Source organism: Meriones unguiculatus, chromosome 17 (assembly GCF_030254825.1).
Source record: "Meriones unguiculatus strain TT.TT164.6M chromosome 17, Bangor_MerUng_6.1, whole genome shotgun sequence".
Taxonomy (NCBI): domain Eukaryota; kingdom Metazoa; phylum Chordata; class Mammalia; order Rodentia; family Muridae; genus Meriones; species Meriones unguiculatus.
In genome coordinates, this window is record NC_083364.1 from 33,646,452 (window position 1) to 33,661,340 (window position 14,889).

Here is a 14,889-nt window from a genome sequence, read left to right on the forward strand (position 1 = left end):
TTTATTTTATTTTTTTTTACTATTTCCTGCTGTTGAGAGCAAAGATAAAGTTTTGGAGTTCTGTATCCCACTGGTTTAGCCGGATTTTTTTTTTAAATCTGTAAAATAGCAATGGTAAATTTGTTATTGATATGGGATATATCAGGGGACAGCATAGCATAGCATCTTGTATGAATATAGAGTGTTTAGTGGACAAATGAACAAAACAGAAGGTCAGTCCATACAAAAGGAAAGGATTCAAGTGAAAGCACTTTGTGAACTAGAAAATGCTTTATGCTAAAACGGTGGGTTGTTAACACTGTGAAATACCAGAATGTTCTGAAACAGAGCCTCCCCTCTAACTTTCTCGATCTGGATCTTATGAGGAAATCGTCTACATTGTATAAGTGTAATCAAATTTATATTCTAGCTTTTGCATGACTACTCTTTAGCCCTCTCTCCAAAGCAACCTCCAGGCCCCAATCCTCATGTTCAATTTCAAGTTCTCCAAATAAGGGCTACCAGATCCTGACTTCTCTGTATGAGGTCAGGCTAGACAAGCTCAAACATTTCCCAGATCTCCTCTCTTTTGCACAGCCCCTGCTTTGACTGGCTGGAGGAAGGGCTGTTGTGGGACTTGGGAAGTAGTATAATCATCCTACTAAGCTGACTGAAGGTGATTGTCAGGCCCCAAGTGTCACCACAGCTCAGGGACACAGGCCATCCCCGGCCTATTTGCTCCTGGGAGGTACCCCTCACCCACTGTCTGATGTGTCTTGGTGTGATAAAACACCTTGACCAAAAGCAATTTGACGAAGAGAAGGTTTGTTTGGCGTACTCGTCCAGGGTCACAGTTCATTGACGGGGCCAAGGCAAGAACATGGAGGCAGGAGCTGAAGAGATGCCATGGGGGAAATACTACACACAGACTTGTTCCCCGTGGCTTGCTCAGCCTGCTTTCTTATATAACCCAGGACCACCTGTGCAGGAGTTGCACCTCCTACCAAGGGCTGTGCCTTCCTACATCAGTCATTAACAGTGATAATTTTTTAAAGCCCCATAGATTTGTCTATAGGCCAATCTTTTAAAAAAATTATTTATTTCAATTCTATGTACAATGGTGTTTATTACTGCATGTATCTCTCTGTGTGGGTGTCAGAACCCCAGGTGCTGGAGTTACAGACAGTTGTGAGCTGTCATGTGGTTGCTGGGAATTGAACCTGGTCCTCTAGAATAACAGCCAGTGCTCTTAACCGCTGAGTCATCTCTCCAAACCCCCTACAGGCCGATCTTATTGGGGTAATTTCATTAAGATTCCTTATCCCAAGATATTTTTAGGTTTGCGTCAAGTTGACAAAAGCCAAGCAGAACTATCACTGTCTTAGTCAGTGATTTACTGCTGTGAAGAGACACCATGATCAAGGCACTCTTATAAAGGAAAGCATTTAATTGGGGGCTTACATACAGTTCAGGGGATTAGTCCATTATCATCATGGCAGGGAGCATGGTGGCAGGCAGGCATGATGTTGGCAACGTAGCTAAGAGCCACATCCTGATCTATAGGTCCCTGATATGGGTATTTTTAAATCTCAAAGTCCACCTTTAGTACCCCAGTTCCTAATCCTTTTCAAGTATTGCCACTCCCTGATAAATAAACATTCAAATATGTGAGCCTATTGGGGCTGTGCTGGTTCGAATAAAAAACAGCCCCCACAGACTCACAGATTCTGGTGTTATTGGAGGTGTGGCCTTGTTGAAGTAGGTGTGGCCTTGTTGAAGTAGGTGTGGCCTTGTTGGAGGAAGTGTGTCACAGGGGGTGGGCTTTGAGGTTTTAGGTGCTCAAGTCAAGCCTAGTGTCACATTCCCTATTGTCCACTGATATATGGTTGTAGAACTCCCAGATACCTCTCCAGCACCAAGTCTTCTTAAGTTCTGCCATGCTTTTCTTCGCGACGATAATGGACTAAATTTCTGAACTGTAAGCCAGCTCCAGTTAAATGTTTTCATTTATAAGCGTTGACACGGGGTGCTGGAGAGATGGCTCAGTGGCTAAGAGCACTGTCTATTCTTCCAAAGGACCCTGGTTCAATTCCCAGCACCCACATGGCAGCTCACAACTGTCTCCATTTCTAAGTGATCTAACACCTTCACTCTGATGCACATAAAGTAAAATTAAAAATAAATTAAAAAAAAAGAGTTGGCATGGTCATGGGATTGCTTCAGAGCAATGGAAACCCGCACAACACCTGTTCCCTTGTCTACTTGACATTGAAACACATCACTATGTTTTATATCTATTTATTTGTTTGTCTGTTTGTTTGGGGATTTTTCAAGACAGGGTTTCTCTGTGTAGCCCTGACTGTCCTGGACTTTGTAGACCAAGCTGGCCTCACACTTACAGAGATCCACCTGCCTCTGACTCCCGAGAGGCTGGGGATTAAAGGTGTGCGCCACCATCACCCGACTCAACACATCACTATTAACTGCAACCTTTAATACTAGTGATATTAATCATATCTTTCTTGGGTAGGGTTTTTATTGCTGAGATAAAACATCACGGACAGAACACAATTTGGGGAGGAAAGGGTTTATTTGGCTTACACTTTCACATTGCTGTTCATCATTGAAGGAGGTCAGGATGGGAACTCAAACAGGACAGGAAGCTGGAGGCAGACGCTGATGCAGAGACGGTGGAGGGCTGCTGCTTACTGGCTTGCTTCGTATGGTTTGCTTAGTCTGATTTCTTATAGACCACCCATCCGGGGATATCACCACCCACAATGGGCGGCTTCATCCTCCACCATCAATCACTACTTAACAAAATCCCCTACAGGCTTGTGTACAGCTCCATCTTATGGAGGCATTTTCTTAATTGAGGCTCTCTCCTCTCTGATGACTTTAACTTGTGTCAATTCGACATATGACTATCCGGCATAATATAATAATTTTTAAAAGTCCCATAGTCTTAAAAAGATTCAAACATTTAAAACTATCCCATCTCTATCTTCCCCTTCTCTATTTGTATATAAAATATATGTATGTATATATGATTATATGTATGTATGTATGTATATGATGTATGTGTATGATGTATTGTTATGTGTATGTATGTATATGTATATATTTCACCCTCTTGGTTCTATTCCTCCAGATCAGTGGTTCTCAACCTCCCCAATGTTGTGACCCTTTAATACAGCTCCTCATGTTGTGGTGACCCCCATAAAATTCTTTTGTTGCCATTTCATAACTGTAATTTTACTACTGTTATGAATCGTAATGTAAATATCTGTGTTTTCCGATAGGCTTAGGTGACCCCTGTAAAAAAGTCATGCAAATCCCAACGGGGTCTCGACCCCACAGGTTGAAAACCTCTGCTCTAAAGAACCCTGACTAAAGAGCCAAGGTCCTGTAAGTAGCCTCAAAAGACAAAACAAAACAAACAAACAGAAGGCCAACCAACCAAAGAAATGAACAAACAAACAAGAAAGAAAAAAAAAAAACCAAAAACAAACAGTGGTTCCCCAAGCTAGACTGGGGTAGAATCATTTCTTGGATCTGTCTGTGTGTCCTATCTAAAGTCAACAGACATTTGTTCACGCCTCTCCAGGAAAACTCACAGAGTACATAGTGGGCTCTGAAAAGTCATGGGTGAGATAGAGAGGTGCAGACACCAAATGAGCAATGCAAAGTCACTAATGGAAAGCAGAGGCAAAGCTGTCGCAAGAATGCGTCACCAGGAAGGTTCTTTGACTTTGTTGTCCGGAAAGCTGAAAGTGAAGCGTGGCAGCTTCAAATCTTGCTTGATTTGCATACACTGAAAAGCTCTGGACTGCACTAGCAGAAGTGACTGGATCACAGCAGGGAACCACAGCCCTGAACTGATTCCTGGTCTTGGATCCTTTCTCATCTTCATGACAGCATGACCACAAAGGGGGTGGAACCCACAGCTCTGGTGGAAGGGAGAATCTACTGCTCTCCCACTCCCCATCTCCCCCACAAAGACATAACCAGTATAACTCTGTGGGAGAAATAAGGAAATTACTAGTCCTTTCAAGGTTTACTGGGTATGGGCTCTGAACTGACACCAGGGTCAGGAGAGTGTGGCTTACTGCCAGGACAGGAGTTCTTAGCAACCAGATGCTCAGTGGAGTGTGCGGGTCCATCTCACAGTGGGATAGCCCTAGCAGGCAGCTATTTCCTACCTCCAGAACTCTTGGTTTTGGAAGCAGACACAACAGTGTTTAGTGGAATCCCACACTCATTTCTCTCTGTACAGCCATGACAGTAAGACAAATCAAGTGGGAACCAGCAGGACCCCTCCACCTACAAAAGAGCAAAGAAACTTTTGAAGACATCACATACTGGGGCCTGCAACATGGACCTGAAAGATGCAGGGAGGTGAGTGTGGTCACATCCTTCATTCTTCCTGCTTATTTGGCCTTTGCCAAAATCCATGATTCATGGAGAATTACAATGGATTATTATAAACTTAATTGGGTGATGACGCTAATGTGCTTTTTCCAGGTGTGCTTTTGCCGCTAAGAAAACCAATTCAAATCCTGGCAGTTATTGATGTGGCAAATTTGTTTTCTCCCCCTCTGGGTATGCTGTAAAAAAGTCCACCAGAATCAGTCTGTTTTTAGCTAGCACACCCAGCAATGCACCACTGTCATATCTCAGGCCTACAACTCCTCAGTCTATCATAACCTAGTCTTAAGGACCCCAGCAGCCTCCATGTTCCACATGCTGTGGGTTCTAATCAGATTACATCACACAGTTTCCCATGCTGTGGATATAACCGAAACTGGTCCTTGATGATCACGAACAGCTACTATTCTAGATATCTTGTTGAGAAAATGCAAGTAGATGAAGGGAAATGGATTCCGTAGAAATTCTGGGCATGGCTACTTTGCTACAATTCCATCCAAAGGGCCTGAGGTCCGGGCATGTGTGGAGATGTTATATCCAACGGGGAGGAGTTGTAGCATCAGGTATCTCTGACCACCATGCAGATGGTGGAATGCCTGGTAAACCTCTGGAAGCCAGGGAAGCCTTTGGGGACACTCCCTCAATGTATGTGCTGAGTAACCCAAAAGACTGCTGAATGTGGCCAGAAAGACGAGAAGATGGCAAAAAGATTCAGTGTACTAGGGAAGTTGTTCTTCCATCTAAAGTGGTTCCAGCACACCCGCTTGTGTTATGAAGGTAAGGGAGCTGTCTGTAGGTCCCTATAGGTAAGTCACAGCATGGACCTTTAGGACTGACTTGGGTATCAAGCTGTGGACTCTAAGAAAAGCTTCTGTTTCGCTACTGAGCCTAACAGAACCTGAATTCTCGACAATGCAACCCAAGTGACTGTCATGAGCCAAGCTTTGTTTCTGTGAGTGCCAGTCTGCTCTGTGCTCTTCTGCATGCTGTATGCCCACTGCTGTTCCCACAGATGGGCAGAACTGCCAAGTTACCATCAACTGCAAAGCCTTGCCTGACATTGACATCTCTACAAGGTTCCTGGTGGGTAACTGTTCTCTGATCTCTGTGCCTTTCTGGATGGTCTGCGGCTATTAACAAGACGGCAGTGCTGGGACCAGGTAACTTCTAGAGGCTAGAAGTTTATTTGGTTCATAATTCTGGAGGCTGGAGAACATGGGGCAAGCATCTGCTCAGTGTGTGCGAAGGCCTTTGTGTTGCGCTGGCGTATGGTGAAGGGCATTATCCGATGAGGCAGAGCAAGCTTGTGACCTTGCGTTTCTATGCCTCTGCAAAGCCATTAATGCTGTCAGTAGGACCCATCCCCAAGCCATCTTTTTATCTCCTCAAACTCTTACCTTCAAATAGCGTAAGAATATTTATGAAGGGCTCACTGAAACCGCAGCACGCATTGTCTCTTTCTCCACCACAACTGGGATGGCCGGGCCTAAAACAAAGACTTGATCCAGCATCGGTCATAACGGATCTGCTTCCCTCGTCAAACCCAGACTGGAAAAATTGCTCGGTCTATGCGTGACTATATTTAATTTCCATAACAGCTCTGCCTAACAGAGCAAGTTTTCCAGTCTTACAGAGGCAGAAGCCGACAATGAAAGCAGTCTGCTCCCAGCCTGTGGGAAGCAGAATCAGAACCCACTCATACCCATCTGACTCTAGACCCGGACCACAGCCTGGAGGTCTTGGCCAGGCTGCACCCAGGGCCTCCTTTATGGATAATCGCTCTAGTCATTATTTCCATTGCCTCTTGACTGACATAGCCAGTGAGGCTTCTGGATCTTCCCATTTCTCAGTAACCAATGTGAGTTAATATTGAACTTCAAAACAGGCTTAACTCATGAAATATTTCAAATATGTGGAGAGAGCTACAGAATAACATAGCAGACATTCTTATACTCAACCTAAAAAAAAAAAATGCTTTTATTCTTCTCGTTCAGCTCAATTTTATTTCATATCTTATCGTTATTTTGTTATGTTGAGATAAGGCCTCATGTAACCCAGGCTGGCCTCAGACTCATAATGTAGCTACAGCTAACCTCAAATTCCTGATCCTCCTGCCTCCACCTCTCTAGTGCTTTAATTATAGACATGTGGCACTGGGTTCAGCTTTATTTCATATCTTAAAGCGTACTATGAGGCCCTGGGTTCAATCTCAGTACTGCCAAGAAGAAAAATACATGAAGGGTTCTTTGTTGGTGGTGGTGGGTTTTTTTAGTATTTTTACAAACATCCAGCCTCTGCCCTTGCAACTGCCCCTACCATACACAAAAGAAACTTAAAAATATAAATATAAAATAAAATTTAAAAAGTGACTTCTGTCTTTTAAGCCTCATCTCTTCGTTCCTATTTATTTATCCCAGATTTTATTATTTATTTACTCTAGATTTATTTGTGTATCGAGATAGGATCTCACTGTGTAGCTCTGGCTAGTCTAGAAGTTGCTATGTAGAGCAGGAAGGCCTTGAATTTACAGAGAGCCTCCTGCCTCTGCCTCTCTGATTAAAGGTGTGCCTGCTCAGACCCAGCCTTTTCATTCCACTGTCTTACCTACCCACTAGTGACTGCTGGCTGTATTGGCTGAAGCTCCCACCGGCAGCACACGCTAATCATCGTGATTTCCTACATGTTTTCCTTCAACCCCGTCTGTTCCCTCTACAATCCCATTCACCCTTCAAGACCCCGAGTGAACACCAGTTCTCCTGGGAAGTTATTGCCTGATGTTACCAGATAGATCCCATCCCTGATCTCTCTCATGCTTTCTTGTCCCCTTTACCTGAGTCTGCCCTGGCTAACATCTTACCCTATAAACCTTAAGCCTCATCCCTGTAAACCTTAAACTCTGATGAGAAGTGTCTTACTTACTTTTTTATTTCCAGAACCTGATGCAAAACAGCACCAGCTCCTTGGTTAAGAAAATGATCTGTGACACTCACGTAAGTTCAGAGACAGCTTATATGCTATGGTCACAGGCTCTGGAGCTGAAAGTCCAGCCACTTCTTCACAGAGCAAAATGGTTAATGCAGAGCTGGAGGCAGGTGGGTAGAGCCCTTTCCTGACCTGTGTGAAACAAGCGGTACTGGACCCTAACAGGGAGGCTTGGCCGGAAGGCCACCTGAGGCAGACTTTCCCTGCCCTCATCTGGGACTCCACAGACTGCCAAGGTCAATCAGAACAAGGAGAAATGGAAAGTTTCTCCTTCAAATTCTGTTGGGAAACTTGAACCAGAAATCAATGCTTCAGGCCCAGCCTGTCTCGTTTTTCCAGACAGGACTCCCTGACTCTTCCCTCTGCCCTGTGAAAAGCTGTCATGGGAGCAGCGTGATGCTGCCTGGAAGACTTTCATGTGGCCTCCCTGCTAGGCAAACACAGTCTAGAGACCCTTGGAAGGCGGTTTTAAGAACCTGGCTTGTCTCCCAGGCCAAGCATGGGGACTATTTGTCAAGGGAAAAGCACACAAATAATTGTCGGCAAAATACACACATTTCGTTTTCTTTTGAGCCCTTTGAATAAATCGTCCTGTGTGATCTTGGGACCCGAGACTGGAAGTGGTTTTGTCCTGGACCTGAGCCACGGCCTCCAGAGAGAAGAATTCTGTCCCATTTGGACACCCACGTGAACACACACACGACACTGCTTTGTTCCTACCCAGCTGGGCAAGCCAGATGGAGCTTTTAGGGTCTGTCATCTTGGAGGCCTTTTCCAGGAGCTGGGCAGGTACCTACGAGCCTTTCTACGGTTAGAAACTGACCTGGAAACCTTCTCAATATATAGAGCAGAGAGGTCCAGAGAGAAAAACCCTGTTGCCAGTTGTGCCTCAAGTCCCACCTATGCAAAATTACCCGAGGCACCTGTCAAAATACCTCCTTCAGGCAGATTTCCCGAGAAACAAGTTGGTTGTTGTTGCTGCTGCCGCAGCAGCTGCTTCTGTTTTGAGATATGGTCTCCCTGTGTAGCCCTGGCTGTTCTGGAACTCTCTATGTTTAGCCCCTAAACCAAACCAGTCTGTCCTTGAACTCACAAAGAACTGCCTGTCTCTGCTTCCTGGGTGCCAGGACTAGAGACATGTGGTACTACTCCAAACCCGAGAATGAGGATTTGATTGGCACCTTAAAGTTGGGAACCTATGTTATGCTTCTGACCTTTCTGAGCCCATGATTCATGAGTTTGGCAACTCCTCCGTCTGGCCGAGGGTGTCTGTCTGTCCAGCTGCCATGGGTCCATCCTGGAATTTCTCAGATCCTGACCACTTCTCCCTCATGCTCTCTGCATCTAAGGCTACCCTGGAGCATGGTCTCGGAGAGACTTTAGTACTGCCCCTCCTCCCCGTCTCCATCTGCACACACTCCTTCCTCTGTCCCACTTGTGACATTATTCATGAGAGCAACAGCATCTGCTGTCTCCAGAATCTGAAACTCTGTGTGGTCTCAGGAGGGCTCTCTAAGATGGGAACGACACTCTGTATGGAGGAGCTTATGCAAGGTTTATTACAAGTAACCATTTTGCTAAATGTCTCTGTGGACTTCTGGCACATATGTTTTAGAGATTCACCGAATTTATATAATGGTCCCTCAGTCTCCATGGGAGATTGGCTCCAGAAACCCCACAGATACTAGAATCTAGGTGTGTTCAAATTTCTCATATAACATGTTCTGCTACTTGCATTCAACATATGTCCACTTCTCTTATACTTTAAATCATATCTCCAATGCCTAATACAGTGTGAATATCGTAGAAATGGCTGTTATGCAGTATTGTTTAGGGAATAATAAGAAAAAATTATTTGCATTTTCTCTATACAAATGTATCTGTTTAAAATATTTAAATATTCTCTGTCAGCAGTTGTTTGGATTCATGGGTGCTGAACCCATAGATTTCTCTTCCTCACATCCTCCTCCAATGTCAACCATCACTGAAAGTGGATGTCATTTTGAAAAAGTCCTTCGGGTGTGATGGATGTTGCTTTGAAGGCCTTCCTGGCTAGCCTCAAGGGAAACAGGGAAGAGTCACGGGAGCACGTGGCAGTGATCCATGTGGGCCACAGTCCTGCTTCTCCTATTCAGGTGTTAGATCTGGAAAAATCTTCTCTTCCCTCCTAGAGCATGTTCCTTTACCTGAACAGGGATCGTAATTCCTGCATCACAGAGCAGGTGTCATAGATGTGGAAGCACAACCAGTGACTGTGACATGGCAAATGCCCCCTTCCGTTCCTGACTTCCACAAGCTCCTGCTTCAGACAACACTCCTGGAAAGCTCACTAAGCTGTTGACGAAAGAACAGTTTCTAAGTGCCTGCCATTAGGGGAAGAGGTGCTTATGAGGAAATCTGTCAGAGTGGCAGATTTGATTTTATTTTATTGTTGTTGTTGTTGTTTTAATGTGTACAGATATTTGGCTGCATGTTATGTCTGTGTACCACATACATATCCGGTGCCTTTGGAGGCCAGAAAGTATCTAATCTGCTTGGGACTGAAGTAACAGACAGTTGTGAGCCACTATGTGGGTGCTGAGAATTGAGCCTGGGACCTCTGAAAGAACAACCAGTGCTCTTAACCACTATGCCATTTCTCCAGCCCATGTTGGCCACTTCAAGAAGAACCCAAAACAAGGTTAGAATCTGAGGTTCTTGCAACTTCTTCAGTGGTCACCAATTCGTCCTCACAATCACTGCCACTTTGGTCTTACATGGTCATGTGACTCTGTGTCTCAAAGTCCCGTATTTCATCCAACCCACACTCTTAGTTTTATATTATCTGAATGACCTTCCCTACAACCAGATTTTCGATTCTTGAATTTTCCAGTGCTCTTCCCTTTCCAAGCTCTATTTTCAGCCACCTTGTTGGAAGAGTAGGACCCAAGAAGCCATATTGCTTTCATATAACACTTCCTGGGTAGTGACGGATCCAGGAGTGGACACGTCTTTGGATTACAGTCTGAACCTAGTCAATGTTCTCCTTCCCAAAACTCCTCTTCCAGCAGGAGGCAAGTACTTGGGGACGAGGTGTAAGGGCTCTCTATAACTGGCCATTTTTTTTTGGCTCACTATCCTGATGAATCTTAACCATCAATGACTACAAGAGGCACTACAGCACAGGGAGACAAGAGCCAGGATCCAGAGCTGGATCCTCACAGTGGTGGCTATTTCCCAGCAGCCTCACGAGATTTATTCAGATGCCTCTGGGGCCTGAGAAGCTGAAGGTGGTGTACAAGTTGGCTTAATCCCCTTCAGAAACTTCTACTTGCATTTTTTTTTCTGTGTTCCCAAGAGACGCATGAACAATAATGTCTCATGACACTCAGTCCATGCCAGTTTGTTATAGCAGTTAGAATTGGTTGGGACAAACAGGACTGTGAGGGAGTCAATGGAGGACTGTATTATGAAGGGAACTCTAGAGCATTGAAGGTTGAAGACAGACAGGCTTGACTGAATGGATATCTCTGCCCTGTTCCTCAGTAGCCAGCAGAGGAAATTTCAGGATCCACAGGGAGAGAACTAGGGAAGAGGAGAAAGAAGGGCATGGAGGTTGTAGATCCAAGGGGCTAGATATACACACATCCTGTTATGCAATGTGACTCCAGAAGCCCTTTGAGCCTGAGGCTTCAGAAGCGTGAACTCTGTTTTTCTCTTCTGTGGAAGATGCTATATATCTCTTCTCAAATCCTCCTCTGAATTCCTTATAGCCCTTTCTGCCTCCCCAGTGCTGGCTGTGAGAACAAACTACTATTGATGGGGTGATTTGAGAAACTACTTTTCATGGTTTTTAAAGCCAGGGGTCTGAAATCAGGGTGTGTGGTCTGTGTGGGGGTTCTGGTGAGGGCCCTCCTGGTTCAAAAGCAGAGGTTCTCAACCTTCCTAATGCTGGGATCCTTTTATTCAGTTCCTCACGAGGTGGTGAATCCCCCAACCATAAAATTATTTCATTGCTACTTCAAAACTGTAATTTTGCTACTGCTATGAATCACAGTGTAAATAACAGATTGTAGGACATCTGATAAGTGATCCCTGTGAAAGGGTTGATCGACCCCAAAGGAATCCTGACCCTCTGTTAAGAACAGATGCAGCCCATGGCAGTTCAGTGTCCAAGTGGGTTACATAGTAATGGGAAGAGAGACTGCCTCTGACATAATCTGATTGGCCTGCTCTTTGATCACCTCCCCCTGAGAGGGGAGCAGCTTTACCAGGCCACAGTAGAGGACAATGCAGCCATTTTTGATGAGAACTGATAGACTAAGATCAAAAGGAAGGAGAGGAGAACCTCCCCTATCAGTGGACTTGGGGAGGGGCATGCATGCAGAAAGGGGAGGGAGGGTGGGATTCGGAGGGGAGGAGGGAGGGTCTTATGGGGGGATACAAAATGAATAAAGTGAAATTAATAAAAAATTAAAAAAAATAATTAAAAAGAATCTTTTAAAAAAGATATTATTAAAAAAAAAAGAACTGCTGCTCTAGAGCCTGCAGGTTTGTGATATCCTTATGCAAGAGCACTGCCTGCGGGCTCTCTAATCAGCTCCTTAATCCTGATCACAAGGGCTCTACCCTTGTGACCTAATAGCCTTCTTACCATTACATTGCCTAATTCCATTACATTGTTGCTTAGGACTTCAATCTATGGATTGTAGGGTGGGGAGGCCCGGAGATTCATTTTATCACCTCTAACACACACCCCAGCCATCTGTTTAACCAGCAAGAATGCCTGCATGTACACTCCCTTAGAGAGGGTTATCACAGCAACACGTGAGTGAGGTTAATTCATTGCCCCAGACCCTGGCTCGTTCGTTTCCAAGGATGGTGCCTTTAAAGGAACTTCCGGAACCTTCAGGTTTATAAAGTACGTTTGCTCTGACTGTCTCTGTCAACTCAAAAGTCAAAAAGCTTAGGATCATACAGCCAAAGGCAGCTGCCCTCTGCCATACTTCCCTTGTCATGGCCACCTATCTCACAGAGCTCTCCTCTGTCCCTCTATCTTCAGAGGACTCCTGTCCATCCCTCAAGGTCTCCTCTCTAACCTTCCTTGTGGACTTCTCTAGCCTTATGCAGAATAAACTTCATGCCCATCTGAACCCCACCCTCTGTGATATTTCTATCATGAAGGTCACACCTGGAAGGCTCTTGTCTTTGTGACAAGCCTGAGTGTTCCTGGTGACAGGAACCATGACATCATTTAGCCCTTGTAAAGCTTAACCGTCACTAGAACATCAGGATTTGTTGAATAATGGAAAACCTGTGTGCTTTATACTCTTAGTTGCCTGGTTTTTTGAAACAGGGTTTCTCTGTGTAGCCCTGGCTGTCCTTGAGCTTGCTGCCTCTGCCTCCAGAGTGCTGGGACTAAAGGCATGCAGCACCGCGCCTGGCTAGATGACTATCTTAAAATCCGGGCAGAAACGACCTACACCCAGGCTGCTCATACCCAGTGATCACAGTTGTGAAGGCTCTGCAAACCTTAAGGAGTGGTGGCAACTGGGCACAGGAGTGGGGAGGGGTGTTGTTCTCTGTATTCTCAGGGACAGCCTGCAGGCCTGACCCAAGGCGAAAAACAAAATAACATTGTCCATGCTTGGTTTTGTTTCCATATTCTTCTAGAATCTAGATAGATCCACATGTCGCCTTTGGTCCTAGATCTTGATACCAACTGTGTTCCCTTTTGTCTCGGGGGTGGGGTGGGGTGGAGGTCCTTCCTCACTGAGAGAAGGCACCTCACAAGTGCACCTGTAGCTGCACCTAGAGGCCTAGAGAGTTAGAGCTGGGCTTCCAATAGGGTTTATCCGGTACCACCGAGGGATGGTAAGTAGTGGGTGAAATTTCCTTTCCCAAGTCTTTCATTCAGCCAGTCGCTCACCCACTCTTTCACTTGCTATTTCAGCCTGCCGCTTGCCTTTGTGTAAACGAGCAGGGTAAGGCTGCCACAAGACTCTGTAAATATTCTTTCTCAGAGGCGTGCACAAAAGTAGCATTCAGCCAGACTCTAGGGAGCAGCTCCCAGCCCAAGGCAGCACAGGAGCTGACTCTTGGAAGGACAGCCAGGTGCCCATCAGGAGGATGGAATGGAGCTTTTCCTGCTGGGAACAGCGTCTCAGTGGCAAAGGAAACTGCGCATGGGCAGAGATGAAACCAGAGCAAGCAAAGGAGAGAAGGGGAATTGGGAGCCCGCTGGGAAGACTGTCTCTAGATTCCCAGGCAAGCCATTGCCCATAATTGCTGCGTATCCTTTACTCTGACTGGTACCCGGGCATCATCAAGTTGGCAAGTTGCGCGGGGGTGGGGTGGGGGGCAGGTAGCCCTCCCCTGCGCAAGGATGTCCTCTCCACTGAGCCGTCTGGCAGCCGCTAATGGGACTCTGGAGATGGGACCAGACATCCTCCAGGAGATTGCGTCGCAAGCCGCGCAGACTCTTCCCTGCCGTGCTTAATTTTCACTTTTCCGCCCTCGGAGGAGACCAGCCACGGAGCAACGCCTGCTGGGGAACACATGCCTCCCCAAGGGCGGGCGCTTTGAGCCCTGCGGAGGCCAGGCTGTGAGCACGCTGCCGCCGCCGCCGCTCCAGCTGCCGTGGGCCTCGGGGAGGCTGTGCGCGTGGGCCGGCCTCGCGTGCCGGGAGCCCCCTGCCCACATGAAAGCGCCCGGCGCGCCGCGGCTTCCCAGAGCAACCGCGCCGCCTGCGCCAGAAGCCGCGCCCCCGCCCGCAGCCACGCGCTGGAGCCGGGCGCACAAAGGAAATGGCAAGGGCGTGAGTCACCCGGAGGCTCGGCGGCCTGGGCTGCAAGCCCACAACGAGACCTTTGTGCCTCGCTCCGGCACCCGCTGCAGGGAGGCAGGCGTTTCAGGGCGCTGAGTAATGCTGGGGATCAGGAGAAGGCTCTACAGGAAGAGGGAACCACTTCTGTGGACCCACCACCCTGCAGATCCTGCGCTCAGCGCGCCCTGCCCAAGAAGCTAGCTTTCTTGTCCTCTCCCTCCTGCCCCCAACCCCATCTTTACTTACTCATACTGCTGACCCGCTTTGGGGCCTCTCCTGTTTTGCAGGGATGTCTTCTCACCATGTGTGAGGGACTCAGTCTTCCTGTGCAGTTCCTGTTAGAGATTGGGAGGTGCTAAAAAACCATGTACGGGAGTGGATGGAAGACTGGATGGAAGAGTACATTTGTACAGGAGAGAACTGTTAGGAGCTGGTCTAATGTCTCCATTTTTCAAATGGAATTAAAAAAAAAAAAAAGTAAGCCCAGAGAGATATACTCTTCCAGGCTTGGTGTATTTTTTACCTTGTGGTGGTTGTGTGGTTTAGGGTACGCCCCTGGGCGTGACTGAGAAGGAAGGGTTGGGTTGGGGAAAACCTGCAAGCCCAGATAAGGTTAACACCCCAGGATTTACTAAGGCCCATAAAAGAAATCAGAGGAACAGCAGCCAGAGCTCAGGGCATTAGCGCCATCAAAA

The 14,889-nt window shown here is 46.5% G+C and overlaps 1 long non-coding RNA gene across 1 annotated transcript in view; it reads right to left on the bottom strand.

The window, feature by feature from the left end:
• The window catches only part of LOC132648525 (uncharacterized), a 68,278-nt gene extending 53,592 nt beyond the window's left edge, over nucleotides 1-14,686 (bottom strand). Inside the window, exon 1 of the long non-coding RNA XR_009586935.1 lies at nucleotides 14,441-14,686. This is a non-coding gene — a long non-coding RNA (uncharacterized LOC132648525). The remainder of the gene's footprint in view (nucleotides 1-14,440) is intronic.
• Between the last annotated feature and the right edge of the window lie 203 nt (nucleotides 14,687-14,889).